Source organism: Elaeis guineensis, chromosome 7 (genome assembly GCF_000442705.2).
Source record: "Elaeis guineensis isolate ETL-2024a chromosome 7, EG11, whole genome shotgun sequence".
Taxonomy (NCBI): domain Eukaryota; kingdom Viridiplantae; phylum Streptophyta; class Magnoliopsida; order Arecales; family Arecaceae; genus Elaeis; species Elaeis guineensis.
In genome coordinates, this window is record NC_025999.2 from 58,572,671 (window position 1) to 58,594,358 (window position 21,688).

The window sequence follows — 21,688 nt, forward strand, 5'->3', positions numbered from 1 at the left end:
AGAATCCTAATTAAACAAGGAACTTATGGGGCATCCAACTCTTGGACGCCCCCTCCCTAAAAAATTTCATGGAGAGCATGAAAAGATGCTTAAAAGGGGTGACAAAATGATAGGATAGGCTTGGGAAAGTTGGCACAAGAGAGGAGGGAAGAGTCCTTGTAAAGAGGGACTCTTTCAAAAAAAGAATAAGCCTAAACCACTTTCCATAATTATCCAAATCACTTTCCACATTGAACCAAATCAAATCTGATTCAAATCTTAGAATAAATAGTGTGAGATAATATTCCTTTGATATAGATATCATAAAAAAATATTTAAAAATTAATTAGTGGGTGTGGGCTTGAGAATTCTTAGGTGGCGCAAGAGATGATATGGAATCCTAGTCTAACTAGAATTCTTATGTAGATTAGGTCAAATACTTTGAACCCAATCCAAATTAATTATAACTTAATTAATGGTGATCCTAGTCCAACTAGAAGTTTAATTAAATTAGATTAAATTATATTTAATTCTGATTTAAATCCTAACTTAATTAGGAATTAGGTGCATACAAGTCCTGATCGAACAGGAACTTGTTCTCCCTTGCAACTGGCTTATCCAATAAACTAATTAGACTTAATCTAATTAAATTTAAATAATTCTAATTAAATTAAATTCAATTAGACTTGATCTTAGCACAATTACTCAATCAGATTGAGCCAATTAGCAATTCAATTGCTAATCTATCCTCCTGCAACACTTGCATTAGGTCAAACATCAATCACATTGATCGTTTAACCTTAGAATGATTTTCAATCATTGATTAACTATTTGATTAGGTTACAACCTCTTATGTGTGTGACTCTATAGGTTTGAACCTAAGTCGGTAGCATAAAAATCAATTTCTATACCAGTCGAAGTAACTATCTAGCAATGGTTCCCGACGTCCAGATAGGTCGAATGTATGCAAAGCAATATTCTAAGAATCCTGACCCATGGTTACCATATAATTATTCTTTTGATCAATAATGCTCAAGATGACTTCAAGTATGCTGCAAACACTCATATAAGTCATCTCTATTGTATCTCAAAATTTTACAAATCTCGTGACTCCTCACGAGGATTACCCAGACCTAGATTTTGCTAAATTGAAACACAGCGAGACATTCTCTTCTTGAAGTTAATCAGGAGTGGTCAATCCCATCTTGACTCACACACCGACTTCACAAATACTTGATCATGTCCAGAAACCTTTCGAACCTATATTAAAAATACAGACAGTCTGATACCAAAGCACAGTGAGTTGCTTGCAAGTCACCATGGTGATCTTAGGTCGGAGGGACACTTATACCCATTGGCCTTAGCTAGCTACTCTTGATAGTAGAGTGTTATATTGGTCATGTTCAATGTAGATGTACTCCTACATCTCATCTGAATGCCATACCAGTGTCTCCACACCACTTGGTTATGAGGATAACCAACGTATATGGCATACAGTGACCTACACTTGATAAGTTATCATCCTTGTTAATAACTTATCATTTGGTCGTGAACAATTTAAGAACCTTCCGATAAATCCTCCTTTATCGATTGATTGTGGTTCTAAAGACTTCATCATAATTTAGGAGTTCATTTAAGGAAGATAAAACTTTTATGATGAACCTGCCAAATAACTATTATTATTAGATAATTCATATACTAATTTCAATCATCTACCACTTAGATAATTAGCTTTAGAATATATTTTTCAATATATATCAATCATCAATTTTAAATGATAATTGAATCTTTAGTTGGTCTTACAATCAAAACCTACTTTGCCTTATTAGTGTGCATATGCAATTGAAAGTGCTGATAGTCTTTAGATGATCTAAGTAGCTTGCTAAAAGTCTGACCAACTAATTTACTTCTTAACTCACTACAGTCATTAGCAAATACTTTTTTTTACTATTATTTTAGCTGAAAATTTTTTTTCTTGACACATGATTTATTCAAAAAGATTTTTTCAAATTTTTTTTTTAAAATTTTAAAAAAATTTTAAGAGATTTTTCTACCCTCCAACTTAAATACCATTGTCCCCAATGGTATAAACAAATTAAAAAAATAAATTCAAACAATGAGAATGAAATGAAAGGTATAGGGAGAGAAATAATTTGAGAAGAGGCACCGATCATCGATATAAAGGCTGTAATTTTTTTAATAAAAAAAAAAATTAGATTATCTCCCAACAAGCACTAAATTTATCATCTTCAGCCAGACATAATTCTGCTCAGTTCAGTATGGGTCTGTTAATACTACTTGGTTAATGGTTCGATTTAGTGACATTCCTTCAATATATGATTTCAATCTTTGACCATTTATCTTAAAAAAATTTTCAGATTTAGGATCATAAAGTTTAATTGCATCATGTGGGAATACTTAATTTACTATGTGAGGTTCATCCCATCTAAATCTTAATTTTTCTAAAAATAATTTTAGTCTTGAATTAAATAACCAAACTTGTTGATTCGACTCGAAGGTTTTTCTTGAAATGTGTTTGTCATGAAAGGCTTTCATTTTTTTTTTATAAATTTATGAATTTTTACAAATCTCTCATCTCAATTTATCCAATTCACTCAGTTGCAACATCTGGTTGGAACCAGCTTGTTTCAAATCAAAATTCAGTTACTTGATTGCCCAATATACCTTGTGTTCAAGTTCTATGAGAAGATGACATGCTTTTTCATAGATCAATCTATAAGGATACATTCCAATATGATTTTTTAAGCTATCTGATAAGCCCATAATGCATCATCTAATCGATCTGACCAATCTCTATGATCAGGCCAAATAGTCTTTTGTAGGATGTTCTAGATCTCCATATTAGATACTTCAACTTGGCCACTTGTTTGCGGGTGCTATGGTGTAGCTATCTTATATGTGACCCCATATTTTTACAGTAGTGTTCGAAACTGATAGTTTGTGAAGTTGGTACCTCCATCGCTAACGATAGCATGTGAAAATCCGAACCTAAAAAAGATATTTCTTTGAACAAATTTTATGACTATCTTATGATCATTGGTTCGTGTTGCCATTGCCTCAATCTATTTAAAAACATAATTGACGGCCACCAAAATATATTCAAAATCATTGAAGGGTGGAAAGGATTTCATAAAATCAATTCTCCAAATATCAAAAATTTCAACTACCAAGATGAGGTTCAAAGGCATCATGTTTTTTTTTTTAAATATTTCCTAAAGCTTGACACCTAAGACATTCCTGGCTAAAAGTATAAGCATCCTTAAACAATGGGGATCAGTATAAACCACTTTGCAATACTTTAACCATAGTTTTTCATCCAAAAAAATATCCTCCGCAAGCAAGAGTATGACAGAATTTCAAGATACTCAATTGTTTAGTTTCAGGAACACATCTATGAATGATCTGATAAGCATAAATTCAAAAAAAATTAGGATCTTTTCAAAAATAATACTTGATTTAAGCAAAGAATCGATCCTTTTCACTCTTAGACTAGCTATCAAAAATTTATCTAACTGCTAAGTAATTCACAATATCTGCAAACTAAGGGATCTTTGTGTGTGAAACTACTAAAAATTACTCATCCAGAAAAGTTCTCCAATTGATGCAGGTTCACAATCTTCAACTAGGATCCTAGATAGGTGGTTTGCTACAATATTTTTAGATTCCTTCTTGTCTCAAATTTTAATATCAAGTTCTTGTAGTAGTAAGATTTATCTAATCAATTGTGGTTTAGCATCTTTCTTTAAGAGCAGATATCTCAAAGCCGCATGATCTGAATAAATCATGACTTTTGATCCTAACAGGTATGATTGAAACTTCTTTAGGATAAACACTACAACTAGTAACTCTTTCTTAGTTGTGGTATAATTCATTTGAGCTTCATTCAGAGTTCTACTGGCATAATAAATCACTACGGGATATTTGTTTACCCTTTGGCCCAAGACAGCTCTTATGACAAAATCTGAAGCATCGCACATGATCTCAAAAGATAGTGACCAATCTAGAGGTTAGATGATTGGGGCTTTAGTCACAGCTTCTCTTAGGAACTCATAAGACTTAAGACATTCTTCATCAAATTTAAAAAGAACATCCTTAGCAAATAGATTACACAAAGGCCGGGATATTTTAGAAAAGTCTTTGATGAAGCGATGGTAGAATCCTACATGGCCAAGAAAAGATTGGATTTGTTTGATAGAATTAAGTGAAGGAAGTTTAGAAATTAGTTCAACCTTTGCTCTATCAATCTCAATCTCTCTCTTTGACACAATATGCCCTAAGACAATCCCCTCTTGAATCATGAAATGGCTCTTTTCTCAACTTAAAATTAGATTGACCTCAATGCATTGTTTTAACATTTTCTTCAAATTATTGAGGCAACTCTCAAAGAATTCTTCAAAGATTGAAAAATCATCCATGAATATCTCTAATAAATCTCCTACCATATCCGAAAATATTGACATCATGCACCTTTGAAAGGTTATGGGTGTATTACACAGTCCGAAAGGCATTCTATGAAAAGTAAAGGTTCCATAAGGGCATATAAAGGTGGTCTTTTCCTGATCTCCTAGGTAGATTGCTACCTGATTATATTCTGAGTATCCATTTAAAAAGCAGAAATATTGTTGGCCAACTAGTCTCTCAAAGATTTGGTCAATAAAGGGTAAGGGGAAATGATCTTTACGGATGGCTGCATTGAGTTTTCTATAATCTGTACGAACATGCCATCCAATAAAAAATTATGTTGGCATTAGATCCCTATGGTCGGTGTGGACAACCGTGAGTTCAGAATTTTTGGAACAACTTGAGTGACACTCATCTAGTGGCTATCAGAAATAGGATAAATGATACCAGCATCTAACTATTTAATTACTTCTGTCTTGACTACATCCTACATAGTTGGGTTAAGCCATCTTTGCATTTCTTGGATGGGTTTGGTATTATCCTCTGTATAAATATGGTGCACGCATATTGATGGACTAATGCCTTTCAAATTAGCAACGGTCCAACCTATGGCCTCTCTATGTGTTTTCAACACATTCAGCAATTGATCTTCCTGCTCAGAGGTTAGATCAGAAGTAATGATTACTGACAAGATTTTTTCAGGTCCTAAAAATATGTACTTAAGTGATTCAGGCAAAGATTTCAGTTCAAGTTATGGTGGAGCCTGAATTGAAGGACATAGTGGTTCAATTTTTAGCTTAGGTAAGGGCTCAATTCTCATTGACCAAGATAGTGAATGCGCTGGGTGAGGTGAATCAAGCAAGCATTCATCTCCTAATTTTGGGTTTTTTCAATGGGCTCATCCAGAAAATCATCTTCCATCAAATCTAAAGAGGAATTGATTTTAACTATCTCATTTATTAGATCAATTACCAAACAGCTTTCCTCCTTTTGAGCATACTTTGAGGTATTAAAAATGTTAATTCTCACCTTTTGATCTTCAAAAAAAATATCCATGGCTCCTGTTTTATAATTGATATTGACATTGGCAGTAGCTAGGAGTGGACATCATAAAATTATGAGATTTTGATTCAGCTCTTGGGATGGTTCCATATCAAGTATGAAGAAGTCTACTAGAAAATAGTATGTGTTTACTTTGACTATGACATCCTCAATCAGTCCATGTGGCGTCTTTACAGATCTATCAGCTAGTTGTAAAATAACCAACGTGGGTTTCAGTTCTCCTATCCCAAATTTTTTGTAGATCGGGTTGGAAGTAGGTTGACATTAGCTCCTAAGTCTAACAAGGCTCGATCAAAGATGATGCCTCCTATAACATATGAAATCAAAGAAGCATCAGGATCTTTCATTTTCTAAGGTAATAGGTTCAACAGGACTGCACTAACATCCTCAGACCACATAATTCTCTTTATGGTTTATGACTCACGCTTTTGGGTGCAAAATTTTTTAAGAAATTTAGTGTAAGCTGAAACATATTGAATCACATCAAAGAGGGATAGATTAATATAAACTTGCTTAAAAAACTCTATTAGTTCCTCGTTGCATGCTCCTTGCTTTTTGCGAGAAGAATCAGCTTCTAGGGCTGAAGAGAATGGGACTCTTGGTTTATATGTCTCGGATAACTCATCTGCTCTCTTCTTTTTTTTATCTTTTTCACTCAGATTAGAATTAGCATCAGTACCAGTTTTAGACTCAGATTCTTCTATTGGGTTAGTCTCAGTGCTAACCTCTTTTTTCAAGTTCTTATTTTGGCTAGCATCAGTACTAGCCTCTCTCACCTGATCTTGATATGGGTTTTTAAGAATCCTACAATTTCTAAGCTCAAAAATTATTTTGGCATTCTCAAATTGAGGATTCTTAGGTGGGACATTAGATTGATGACTAGGTCCAGGTGGTTGGTGGGTGGATGGATTGTTCCTAGGATTTGGTATCGGTTGGCTTGACAATTGACCTAGTTCTCTCCTCATGGTGGACTCAGCTAACTATCTTATTTGTGCTTCTAACCTGATGATAGATTGCTGTTGGATCATATCAATTGTTGGAGTTGATTAAATCTATCATCGGTTAGATTGGTCTGTTGAGGAGGTGGGTATGACGATTGATTGTGATATGATAGCTGAGTGGGCTAACCTCTATTATAAACATAATTCTGGTATTGGAGCCTATTTTGAAAGTTTTACACAGAAAAAATTTAGATCTGAGCCTGAGTCTATTGGGATCTTCAAAAAAATTAGGATGATTCCTTTAACCTAGATTATATGTGTTTGAGAATAGGTCATTGAAAGGCTTGGAGTAACCTTGGGCAGCTTGAACTTGTTCTTGGATGAAAGATGAAAACATGTAGTCGTGGGATATTTACTCACATGATGAGCTAGGCTAGCACAGATAGAGCAAATCTTCTGATAATTGGGAGGTGGTATGTATTACGCAGGAGATTATTGACCTAAGGTTAGGAACTGATCTAACTTCTAGGCAAGAAGATCAACTTTATTTAATTTTTGAGCTATTAAGTTTAAGTCAGCCTTAGAACTAGAGTTTGTTTGTTTGATCTCAAAAATTTCTGTCCACATTTGGTGAGGGATCGATCTTTCATAAGAAGATAATGAAGCATGGTTGATTGAGTTTTCACTCAATATTTCAAACAAGGTATAGGCTTCATCCTCACTCTTACTCATGAATATACTTCTACAAGATGCATCAACCGTCTGTCTATACTGATCGCCTAAACCTTTATAGAAAGCTTGAATAATTTGCCACTTAGATAGATCATGGTGTGGGTATTTTTTAAGAAGTTTCTTAAGTCTTTTCCATGATTCATGAATTTGTTCCTTTGGAAACTGAGCAAATTCAGTGATAGCTCGCCTCATGGTGTTGGTTCGACCTATGGGATAGAATTTCTTAAGAAACTTGTGCTGCATTTTAGCCCAAGTTTGGATTGATCTCCCTATTATGCCAAGCCAGTACTTGACTTTATCCTTAAGTGAGAAGGGGAATAAGGTCAGTTTAAGTGCATCATCAGTAAAATTTTGAATCTTCACCATGGAACAGATTTCTAAGAACTCATCTAGGTGCTTCTAAGGATCTTTGTTGGTGTTCCCATAAAAAGATGAGAGCATCTGGATTGTTGTCGACTTGATCTCATAATAGCTTGCAGGAATATCAGGTAAGTGGATACAAGTCAATGGATTATAGATGCAAGGAATAAAATATTTCTTCATCTGCTTAGATGGTTCTCCATGTGGGAAAAATTCAGTGCAGGGGTAAAATGGTAATTTTAAAACTTTTTCAAAATCATAATTTTATAGTAGAAAAATATTAATTAATCTAATTAATTAAAATGAATTTATCCTATACTAGGATCTAAATATGATATATAGCATGCATTCATTTAAATTTGAAATTCAAATTTGAACAGTAAATACTTTACTGTAATGTGTTCAGAACACAATACCTTTGTGCGGGTAGTAGATCACCATAATCTGATCATCGTTGGAAGAGTCTGATCATCGCGATACAGTCACACAGCGTGTCTGGCCTCTGTGGATCGTCCACACGAAGCTCCCGATCTGATCGACTCCTCACGAGTGCTAGCTCGTTGTAGAGCCCTTTTGACGGTCGATGCTGATCGAACTCCTTCGATCGATGTCTGTCGATTCTTCGGATGCTCTGGATCATCAATAGATATGTTTGAGAGGATGTTGAAGATCTTTCAGAGATTTTGTGGGCTCACGACACTCGTAGCTCACTTTCTCACTTCCCGAACCCCAGGCTAAAACTCTAGGGAACTCACCGGAAACCTTGCACCCACTTTTTTTCTTTTCTTTCTTTTTCTCTTGGAAGGATATGGACTTTCTTCTCACGCACAAGACTTCTCATGTCCCAAAATTTTTCTCCAAAAATCTTTATCTTGCACGCCCCACTCTTCTCCTCCTTTTATAACAACGTCAAACATCTTATCCAAAAGAAAGGATAAAGATGAGTAATTGCACATTTGAATTCCAATCAAATTTTGAAATCAAATGGATACCAACTCATCCCTTATCCACTAAAGGCATGAGGCGTGGCTTAAATTGTACATGGAGTGATTTCATGAGAAACCTTTTCTCATATAATAAATGGGGCATAAAAAAAAAGATAAGGTGCAAAGATTGATTGCCCATTCAAATTCAAACTTTGTTTTGAATTTGAATGGCCAACCAATCATCCTTATCCATTCATTTGGCACATTAAAGTGGGGCGTGGAGAGGGCTTGGCATGAGGAAAAAATTCATGAGATGTTCCTTCTCATGAATTCAAATGGGTGCAATGGAAGTGAGGTGGTGCATGGAGACTGGGTCAAGGTGGTTTAATTATTTAAACCAACCTAATTGAACCAAATAAATTAGGTCCAATTAGACTAATTTAAACCCAACTTAATTAGGCTTAATTAGGCTCAATAAAATCTTAATCAAATCAGGAATTGACTAAGTCCAACCCCTGATCAAATCAGGGACCAAACCATCTTGACGATTAGGTCAACTCTTAACCTAATCGGGTCAAACCCAACTGAATCCAATTCAATTGGACTTGATCCAAAAATAATTATTCAATCAAATTGAGTTAATTAGTGATCAAATCACTAATTAAATCTCTCATAAATACTGAGTCCAAATCCGATGGGCAATCAGGCATCAGAATTCATCGATATATAATCCTGATCGAAAAATCCCAACCAATGGGACTCTTGACCCCGGTACCCATAATGTGTGAAACTCGTGATCAGAGAATCCTGATTCTCGATCACTGAGTCCGAAACATGTAGGATTCTACATCAGCCATCAGATCAGATAGAAACCTCTAATGTGTGTGACTCCGCAGGTTCAAACCTAAGTCGATAGCACAGGAACCAATTCCTGTACTAATCGAAGTGACCATCTAGCAATGGTACCCAACGTCTGGATAGGTCGAAGAGTCACAATCGCAACACTCAGAACCTACATGAATATGGTTACTGTATAATTCATCCTTTTGACCCCTGTGTTTAGAATGACTCAGGGTTAAACTATCAACCCTGATCAGATCATCCGAATCGTGCTCAACTCAAACAGTCCTGTGACTCCTCACAAAGACTACCTTGGCCAAGATTTTGCTAAATTGAAATACGACTGTACACAGCTCCTAAACTGGAGTGGTCAATCCCATCTTGACACACGCATCGACAAGTCAAGTACTTGACTACACCCAGCAGCCTTCCGTCACTGAATTAAAAATTCAGGTAGTCCAGTGCCTAAGTGCAGTGAGTTGGTTGCAAGTCACCGTGGCGGTCTCAGATTGGAGGGATATTTATACCCATATTTCATCAGAGCAAATCTTGACAGCAGAAATAGCTCCGGAGTTGGTCACGTTCAATGCAGATGTACCTTTACATCTCACCTGTATGCCATACCAGTGTCTCCACACTCATTGGTTAAGAGGACAACCAACCTATATGGCACACAATGACCTATGCTTGATAAATGTTGTCGTCCTTGGTAACAACGTATCATTTGGTCGCGAACAGATTTAAGGACTTAACGATAAATCCTCCTTTGTCGAGTCTAAATAGTCTTAAGGACTTCACCACAACATAGGAGTTCATTAGAAGATGAAACATTTTGTGATGAAAAATGTCAAAATAATTTTTATTAATTTATAATTTATGTACAAATACAAAAATGAGCACAACCGTCAACAGGCTGATGATTGGCTTTGGGACACTATTTCCAACAATCTCCCACTTGGCCTAAAGCCACTCGGTGCAGTATCTAATAGCCATCTTCGACTTGTAGTTGTCGAACTCCTTCACCACAATGGCTTTAGTGAATGGGTCAGCCAGGTTCTCCTTCCCGTCGATCTTCTGAAGATCGACGTCACCTCGATCCATAATTTTTTGGATGAGATGATAGCGACGCAGAATATGCTTCATCCGCTGGTGTGCCTTTGGTTCCTTCACCTGAGCAATGGCTCCAGAGCTGTCACAGTAGAGCAGAACTGGACCAACAAGGGAGGGTGCTACTCCGAGCTTGGTGATGAATTTTCTCAGCCACACCGCTTCTTTGGCAGTATCTGATGCAGCGACATACTCTGCCTCGCAAACTGAATCAGCCACGTGTGCTGCTTGAAACTTTTTCAGCAGATAGCCCCACCATTAAGGGTAAAAATAAATTCCGACACACTTTTGCTGTCATCGTGATCAGACTGAAAACTAGAGTCTGTAAACCCTATAAGTCTCAAGTCTGATTCACCATAAACAAGCCACTGGTCCTTAGTATTTCTTAAATACTTCAGGATGATTTTAACAACCTTCTAGTGATTCTCCCCTGGATCAGATTGGTATCTACTTACTACCCCTAGTGAGTATGCCACATCGATCGTGTACATGTCATGGCGTACATGATAGATCCCACTGCCGAAGCATATGGAATCCTACCCATACGCTCTCTCTCTTGAGGTGTTGTCGGACAATCCCTCTTCGAGAGAGAAATTTCATGTCCTATCGGAAGATAGTCTTTCTTGAAATTCTCTATGCTGAACCTCTTCAGCATAGTATCAATGTACGTGGACTGAGATAAACCATGCAACCTTTTAGATCTATCCCTATAGATCCTCATCCCTAGGATGTAGGAAGCTTCTCCCAGATCCTTCATGGAGAACTGTGACGACAGCCAAATCTTTATTCCCTATAATGCAGGGACATCATTCTCGATTAAGAGAATGTCATCCACATACAATACAAAAAATACTACTACTGGACCATTAGCCCACTTATAAATGCAGGGCTCTTCTCCGTTCTTAACGAAGCCATACGTCTTGATCGTCTTATCAAAACGTATGTTCCAACTCCTTGATGCTTGCTTAAGTCCATAAATAGACCTCTGTAGCCTGCACACCTTAGACTCATCTATGGATGTGAATCCTTCAGGTTGTATCATATACACCTCTTCACCCAGCTCTCCATTTAGGAAAGCTGTCTTCACATCCATCTGCCAGATTTCATAGTCCAGATGGGCAGCTATCGCAAGCATAATCTGAATGGATTTGAGCATTACCACAGAAGAAAATGTCTCGTCATAGTCATACCATAAGGTTGACGATATCCCTTGGCAACCAGACGGGCTTTATAGGTTTCCACCTTTCCGTCTGTGCCTCTCTTCCTCTTGAAGACCCACTTACACCCTATGAGTTTTACTCCTTCGGATGGGTCAACCAATGTCCACACATCGTTGACCTTCATGGACTCCATTTCGGATTTCATGGCCTCTAGCCATTTCTCAGAGTCGGATCTCTGCATTGCATCCATGTAGGTGATCAGATCCTCATCATTTTCATCAAGTTCGATAGGATTGTCGTCCCAGACTAAGAAACCATAGTATCTGTCCAGTTGACGTGGTACTCTACCAGATCGCCTTAAGGGTGCTTGAACAATGGGCTTCGGATCTGATCTAACCAAGTCCAGTTCAGGTTCAGCAACTTGTGTCGATTTTTCCACCTACCGAACTTCATCAAGTTCGACCTTAAAGGCAACAGTCCCTTCACCAAGGAACTCCTTTTCTAAAAAGATTGCCTTAAGGCTGACAAACACTTTTTGCTCATCAGCTAGGTAGAAGTAATACCCTTTGGTCTCTTTTGGGTACCCTATAAAATTACACTTATCAGACCTAGGTCCAAGCTTGTTCATAATTAAACGTTTAACATAAGCCGGACACCCCCAAACCCTAAGGTGCGAGAGTACTGGCTTACATCCTATCCATATCTCATATGACATTTTGGTTACAGACTTACTCGAAACTCTATTTAGAAGGTAACAAGCTGATTCGAGCGCATATCCCCAGAGGAAGATCGACAGACCAGCAAACCCCATCATGGATCGAACCATGTCCAATAAGATCCGATTCCTCCTTTCAGATACACCATTATGTTGTGGTGTTCCAGGAGGAGTCCACTGAGAGAGAATCTCATTCTTCCAAAGATATGTCAGAAAATCATTGGAAAGGTATTCACCTCCTCGATCAGATCGAAGAGTTTTAATATACTTTCTAGTTTGTTTTTCTACCTCATTTCGGAATAGTTTGAACATTTCAAACGACCCCGATTTATGCTTCATTAAATAGACATACCCATACCTCGATAGGTCGTCTGTGAAGGTTATGAAGTAGAAATATCTATCTCTTGCACTTGAGCTCATGGGTCCACATACATCAGAATGTACCAAATCCAAGAGTTCACTGGCTCGCTCACCTTTTCCAGTAAAATGTGATTTGGTCATTTTACCAAGAAGACAGGACTCACAGGTTGGAAGTGATTCACAATCACCTACTTCAAAAATTTCTTCTTGAGCCAACCTGTTTATCCTGTTCTTATTGATATGACCTAGCCTACAGTGCTAAAGGTAGACTTCTGACACATTATCTATTCTAGGGCATTTATCGGAGGTTTGAACCACATTAACAGATTGTGATAGAAAGTAAATTTCATTATTAAGTTGTCCAACAAATATTGTAACACCATTCAAAATGATATTGCAAATGTTTCCTTTTATTAAAAATTGATAACCGTTCTGGCCAAAAGGCCTACAGAAATAATATTTAATAAAAAGCTTGGATAATAGTGACATTCACTCAAAATTATATTTCGAGAATTGATTACAAGGTTCATGATTCCTAATGCTAGAACTGAAACTTTACTTCCATCTTCAACGTTCAGGAATCTCTTGCCTTCATCAAATCTCCTACTGACCTACAGACCCTATATCGAATTGTAAATATGATAAGGGCTTCCGGTATCCAATACCCAGGTAGTAGTATCACAAATGAAAAAGTTGTAAGGTGTTATCATAAAAGTACCTTGCTTCTTCTTCGGCCTGTTCGGGTCCAGGGAAGCAATGTATAGAGGACAGTTTCTCTTCCAGTGCCCCTGCTTCTTGCAAAAGAAGCACTCCGCCTGGCTCTGGTCGGGCTTGCACTTCTTGGTCTGACCTTGTGCAGACGTCCCAGCATGCAGCTGCACCTTCTTATTCTTCTTCTTCTTGTTCTTCTTCTTTCATTTCTTAAAGGGTCGACGACCAGAAGAAGACCCTCCCACAACATTCACCGACTCCTTATGGAGCAGGTGATCCTTTTCAAAGTTCTGCAGCAACCCCAACAAATTGTGGTAGTTCACTGCAGGTTTTGTCATCTGAAAATGAGTAAGAAAGGGGAGGAAGGACTTGGATAATGAATTAAGGATCGCATCCTTACCGAGCTGCTCGTGCAGGGGAAAGTCCAGTTTAGTTAGGCGCTCAATCATTTAGATCATGTACAGTACATGATCAATGACTGAGGCTCCATCCCTCATCCGAGCATTGAAAATGGCACAACTAGTTTTGTGCCTTTCAACATCGTCAGGCGTGCCAAAGGAGTCGTTCAACATTTGAAGCATCTCCTTTGGCTGGGCATTCTCAAACCTGTGGCTGAACTCATCATTCATTGCCGCCAGCATATTTAGTGAGTCAACATATTTGGACTCAGTATTTATGAGAGGTTTAATTAGTGATTTGATCGCTAATTAACTCAATTTGATTGAGTAATTATTTTTGGATCAAGTCCAATTGAATTAAAAAATTCAGATAGTCCAGTGCCTAAGTACAGTGAGTTGCTTGCAAGTCACCATAACGGTCTCAGATCGGAGGGATATTTATACCCATATTCCATCGGAGCAAATCTTGACAGCAGAAATAGCTCCGGAGTCGGTCACGTTCAGTGCAGATGTACCCTTATATCTCACCTGTATGCCATACCAGTATCTCCACACTCATTGATTAAGAGGACAACCAACCTATATGGCACACAACGACCTATGCTTGATAAACGTTATCGTCCTTGGTAACAACGTATCATTTGGTCGCGAACAGATTTAAGAACTAAACGACAAATCCTCCTTTGTTGAGTCTAAATAGTCCTAAGAACTTCACCACAACATAGGAGTTCATTAGAAGATGAAACATTTTGTGATGAAAAATACTAAAATAATTTTTATTAATTTTAATTCATGTACAAATATAAAAATGAGCACAACCGTCAACAGGCTGACGATTGGCTTTGGGACACTATTCCCAACACTCCAAGATTTTCAGCCATTTGATTTTCAGATTTCACATGAATTAGCCATTCAATTTTAGGATTGGGTTTAACTAGGTCAGGCTAAAGAGATCTCCCACCGTGCATGTACCAATGCAAGCCCTAATGTGTGTGGTTCAAAATTTTTTTTTTAAGAAGAGGGAGAGAGGAAAGAGAAGAGGAAGAAATAGAGAAATTTCAAAGGTGAGAACCTTAAGAAAATCTGAGACCTAAAAACGATAAATGAGAAGAATTAGTTGTGGTTAAGTGTTAATTGCAATTAAATTAGCAAACAATTAAATGTAGGACACTTACGAGTTTTTTAGATCTAACAGTTCGATGTAGAATGGCTTAGTCTAGATACAAGTTGGGTCTGTTCTCACTTTATTCAACTAGCCAGATAAGAGGTGGGGTCATGGGGATCCTCTCGTTGCTTGTCTTAGATACCAATTAGATTGATCAGGTAAGCTAATGGGACTAATTAAATAACCACAAGTCTACTTAGACTTAGCCTTTGTAACCTCTTGTCTTAGACACCAGTTACAGGGGTGAGTCTAAACTTACTTTGCACTTGACTTCACCACAATACTCAAATTGACTCAATTGATCCTAGAGGCCAATGTCTACTTAATTTTAATTAAACTTGGGTTTATGTAGAATACTAGTTGATTATTTTTGGACTAAGAAAGGATAATAAAGTCCCCATCTTAGATTGTTAATGGGTGTTGTCCTTAAGTTGATTTGAGATGAATATACACAACCAATTTCAAACAAGGAGTTCTATGCAACTAAATTATATGTATAGAATTAATCAAACTTGAAAGCTTATCTTATCTCGAGTGATTATCAAAAGTAAATCTAAGATAATGAATACTTCTAAACAATTAAGTTTCTCTCTTGTCATAAAATTTTTATTGAATTTATGTGGGTAAATTTTATATTAATTTAAAAAAATAATAATTAATATTAAAAAAAATAGTTTAGGGTTAGGATTGATTTCACCAACTTGAAGCATTTCACCCTTTTTTTCTTCTCTTTTTTTTCTATTTTTTTGTAAAAAAGATAAAAAATTTAAAAAATAATAAGTTGTATTCATAAGAAAATTAAAGAAATTAAATATTAAAATTAGTGCCTTCTCCAGCAACAGTACCAAAAATTAATAGCTTCGCGATGTTATCATTAGGACACCATGATTATCAAATTAATTTTAATTTTTAAAAATATTAAAAATATATATAAAGTAGCAAGTCAGATCGAATCCACAAAGAAGGCAGTGTTTTGATTTAATAACTTTGATTTTTATAAAAAAAATAAAATTTTGAGAAAAATAATTTAAGTTGAAAAATAAGAATTAAAAAGTATGAAAGATAAATTTGACACTAAGATCTACTATTTAGATCCTAATTTCTATTTATAATAAAAATTTAAGAAGTATAAAAATAAATTGGTATTAAGATCTACTAATTAGATCTTAACATCTACTTACAATAAAAATAAAAGAAAAAATTAAAAGTGTAATAAAATAAATTTTATATTAATTGAAAGTAAATTATAAAAAATTTAAAAAAATAATAAGATAAAATAAAATTGTAACAAAGATCTGAAGTTGATCGACGCAGTCTCATCAGGAAGATGGTTGACGACCTCTTCTTCTTTCTTCGTACTCTGTGGAGTGAATTGGCTTCTCTTCTTCTTCTTCTTAGATTTCTAAGCTTCTCTTAATTTTTTCCTATTTTTTTCTTAATTTTCTCAAATTTTTTTCTACTTTTTCTCCTATTCTCGGACTTCCTTATTTATGGTAAATTTTTTATCTTTTTCTGGTAGCAAACAGAGTCCTAAAAGCCCTCAAAATCATGTCAAACCCATGTCCCTTGCTTCTGGCTGTTGGATTGTATTTGGACGCACGAGATCGCATCAAAAAATCAAAGATCAGCCTTATTACAGTTGGAATTACTGTCAGCCATCGGATTATTCATCAGATTTGATTTAGGCTGTCAAATCACGTCAAAAAATTCTCTTCTATTTAGTTCTCCCATCGGCAACCAACCAAAACTATCCAATCTCGCTCAAGATCGCTTCTAACCGTTGGATCGCACAGCTGCTATGGGCCATCACCGCTTGATATGGTAAAGTATGTTCTAGATCATCCGATCGGATGTTCGATGCAATCTTAACCGTCCGATCACATAGAAGCCAGCCGCCCGCCATGAACCATGACGTGGATCGAAGGAAAGTTTTGTGGACCGCGTGGTTGATTCTGTGGACCGAGCGACCGGTCCACCATGCACCGAAAGCTTTTTAAAATAGATTTTTGGATATTTTTGCTTAATTTTTACTTAGATTTTGTGTCTGAAAAATAGAAAAAAATATGAATTAAATTTTTTATTAATTTTTTAATTATTTTGTGCTTAAATTGCTCAATTAGCTTGACATCTATTTTTCATAAATATACTCTAATTTTATATTTTTTAAATTATTTATTTTTATAAAAAAATTAATTTATTTATGAAACTAGGTTTTTTAAAAGATATTAGCACTATTAATTATCAAAAATATTAAAATAAATTTAAAAATATATGACTTATCAGAACCAAACAATGTTGTTTAACAGTAGTGTGGTTTATCCACCAGGCTATCTTATAGGGATTCGGATGAGGTTTTGGTTTCAGTTTCATTCTTTCTAAAGCATTTATAAAGACTACATTCACACAACTATCTTCATTAATTTCACTTTACAATCTTGTCCTCCACACCGAAGTGGAAAATAGATGTTCATCTTCAATCATCCTCAGGTTTTGGTGTTGTGAAACATACCTCATCACATGAAGTGGTGCTCCCTCATCATCAAATTCTTCATCCACATCATTAGATACTCCTAACACAGGATGTGGTTCTTCTATTTCTGCTTCTTCCTCATCATCCTCATTTTAGATCATTAGGTTCCTCGAGGTTGTAGCAACGAACATTGTTGCTTCCCTGCTTAGATGGTTCGCTAGCTACTTGCTTCCCTTTAGTGTTTTGGGGTTGCCGAATGAAAGAGCTACTGACCTTGGGTGCAGTAGGGGCTATGTTAGATACTTTAGTTGACCTATCACTCTCAACAAATTTTCTAGACATTGACTCCTTGGCTTGGAAAGATAATTTTCTAGATATGGACAACTTAAGGTACCTCTCATAATCTAGGGCCAACTGAAAAGCTTGCTCTAGACTATCTATGACACAGGGTGTCAACTGGTGCTAGATTATTGTTCTAAGACCTATTCAAACTTAAAGATGGTCACTTGAGGGTCTTCAACTATATCGCATTGGATCATTAGTTCATCAAACTTGCTCATGTATTTAGAAACGGACATACTATCCTGATGCAAGATTTGAAGTTGATCCAAAAAATGAGTGCGATATGACACTGGGAGATACTTTTCTTTTAACTTTTTTTCATCTCATCCCAATACACAATTGGCTCTAACCCTTGCCTTTGGAACTATCCTTCGACACTAATCCAATACTATTTGGCTTGACCTATTAGCTTTATTTTGGCAATTCGAATCTAACGACTATCAAACATGTCATACCAGTCAAAATACTAATTCATATCATTTAACCAATCTAAAAAGACTTTCAGATCTAATCTACCATCATAACTAGGGCTTCCAACTTAATCCTGTGTGATGTCATTCTCAACATGATTTATAAAATTACGTCAGGCTCGATATATGTTCTATGGTGTGCATATCCTAGCATTATGTTCAATATTCCTATGTAGTTCATGATCATCTCGTGAGGCTCTATCTGGCTCTATCTTATCATCATATGCTAGTGGGGGATTGTAAGTGTCATGTTCATTTGTTTTAAAGCTGTTGGTGTTGTTGTTTTCCTCATTATATTGTTTCTTATATTGGTTAATTTGAAGGTTTGGATTTCTAGGCAGACGAGTTTGTTCTAAGCGATGGACATGGTAGTTGACATTTTGGACATCAAGGGCTAGGGTCCTCAATTGATCATGAATTTGTCATAACAGTTCATCACGGTCAGTCATATAACATCTATAAGATCATTCCGAACGAGTTGACATGATGTCCTATAACCTAAGCTCTGATACCAAACTGACGGCGGACGACCTAATATGATGATCCTAAATGCAATAAAATGCAAACTAATAATGTAACTATATAGCAGAATAAACAAGCAATGAAGGATGACAATTATTTTTTTTAATTTTTATGCAATTGGCTATATAGGAATGCAAAATGTAGCTAAAATAAGAATTGAATAATAATAAACAATAATAACAAAAAAGATACAGATTTCAAACTAAGTTTCAATTATTCAGTTGAGTGACACAGTAATGATGTTTACAAGGTCTATTAGGACTTATTAGCACTATTGCAAAGTTAATTAGTTTGCAAATACTTCAAAATAACTAAAAAATTAATAGCAATCACATGCTTAACAAGGCCTAATTGATTTGATTTGGATATTAATGGTGAAGGAATCGAGAACGGATATTGATGGCTAATGAGTATGGGATGAAGAGGGTAGGTTGTAAAGGATGGTTGGGATGGGTTATATAAGTTTTGGGATTCTAAGAATAAGTAAACTAATAAAAGAATGAGATTAAGAGAGAGAAAATAATAGAGTTACCGAATTCGCTCTGGCGATGGTCTCACACCACGTTGACGCTCGCGCGTAGGATAAAATTGGACACCAACAGCCGACGGCCAAGCATAAGTTTTTATTAAGTTATCAAAGCATGATCTTTGTTCAGAGTTTAGACCACGCTTATATACTGAAAAAAATAAAAAAAATGAATAATAGATGTGAGACTAAACATCCCTTTTATACTAAAATAAAAGAATACTAAAAACCTAATTATTCAAGTGGGGTTAAATTATTAGATTAAACTAAACTAAAGCATGTTGATGACTTTACATCACGTAGTCATCAAACCAAATCGAATGACTCCTGTTGTGCCTTAATTTTTGTGCCAATTGCCAATTCGATTCTGATTCTTGTTCCCCATCATTATATGACCATAGTGTTTGATAAAGTGTTTAAACTTTTTTTGTTGTTCATTTTTTGGAAAATTCAAATTTTAAGCATGTCAAGAGAAGATTACAGGCTTTTTTGGGCTTGGGGTCCATAGCTGAGCGCTGAAAGAAAGAGTGATACAAGTTTTTTCACATTGAGTTGCTGAATCCACTTTAATCGATCCAAAAATCTATGCTTGTCAATGAGATGCACGTGACAAATATCACGCAGAGGAAAATTGTAAGATTTTGATTATTTTTTCAGTTGATCATCTTTGTATTTCCCAATTTTTGCACATTTCAATTGTTCTGCAATTCAGTAAATTTTACAAATAAATTCAATTGACAGCAAGAAGGTCAAAGCCTGGCAACCATAAATTTCTTCTACAATTGTAAAAAATGAATTATGGTCTCGATAAAAAACTGCATCATGACGCTATCTTGCAACCATACCACCCAATCATTATCCATCAGACATGGTGCCGACATGGTACATTGGCCCCTATGAGTGGCACAAGCCCATATAAATTGCATTAGTCTCACCCTGCCATATTGGGTAAGTATCTAATTGGTAAAAGAAAAAATTCTTAACTCAACTTAAAAGGTGTTTGATTGGGGAGAGTGGAGGTCTGGAATCGAAATCGGAATGGATGACTTTCATTCCAACCGTTTAGTTGGGAGGAGTTCCATTTCGATTCCGATTCTGAGATGGAATGAGAATGACTCAATCTATATAGAACTCAGTCCCTACTCTTCTTTATGGATTCAAATTTCTATTCTAATTTCAATTTCGATTTCGATCACAAACCAAACGCTTCAGAGGATTTGACCATTCCGATTCCGATTCCAAGCCATTTCGATTGTCATTTCCATTCTAATTCAGATTGCGAACCAAACACCCCCTTAAAGGGGTGTTTGGTTTGTAACTGAAATCAAAATGGGAATGGAATGGGAATGGCTTGGAATCGGAATTGGAATGGCCAAATCTCCCAAATCATTTGGTTCATGATCAGAATCAGAATCGGAAGCAGAATTGGAATGAAAAATTGAATCCATAGAGAAGAGTAGGGATTGAGTTCTATATAGATTGACCCATTCTCATTCCATCCCGAAATCGAAATCGGAATGAGACTCCTCCCAACTAAACATTGGAATGAATCATCCATTTCAATTCTGATTTCAGACCTCTACTCCCCAACTAAACACCCCCTAAATCTCTCCAAAAAATTTTAGGAAAAAAACAGAAAGATTGACGAAGTAGAGTCTAGGTTCCCTTTTCTTTATTTTCATAAACAATAAATTGGGATACATAACCTATATATACTAAGAAGGTCTGCTCTTGCACAATCAAGACTAAATTCTTCTTCAAGTTGAAAGAAGAAACATTTCTTCTTAAATAAACTTGACTAATAAAAATAATATAAAAAATCTAAAATTCTACAAGAGATAGATCTTAAATTCTACCTCAACTTTACCTACTAATGCTCCACCTAATTCTTCCCAAACTAGGAGATATGTTTGATGAAAAATTTTTCTAAAAAAAAAAAAATTGGTTTGATCAACTCATTTCAAGATCTAAAAGATAGAATTTAGCTCTGATCACTTGAGACACTATATCCTTTAGAGGTTCTATGATATCATAAAGCTTAAAATATTGCTTGATTAGGAAGGAAAAAAAAAAGGATAATTTCCATTGGATGTTGCCATATGACCAGATTATGATCTTTAAAAGTTTGGCACAAAATTTAACTTCTTGATGTGGTAGCTCACGCTCTTGGATCCTATCTAGTCCTTGCCATAATGATCAAAATTATCCACATCAAATCTAATGATCCTTTTAGATCAATCTAAGTAAGAAATATTATAGTAAAGCATAAATTTACTCCTTGAGGTATCTTTATAGCATGGGAAATTTAAGTAATGGAGAAAGTTAAGAATTCTCTCAACCAGCTGTTAAGGAGACCTCAAACATTCCTTTCCAAGAAAGAGAGCAACAGAACAAGTGCTTACCACTGTTCAACTTCATTAATCTTACATAGAATGTAGTTTAATAAAAGATAAGGGACATAATCACCATCTAATAAATAA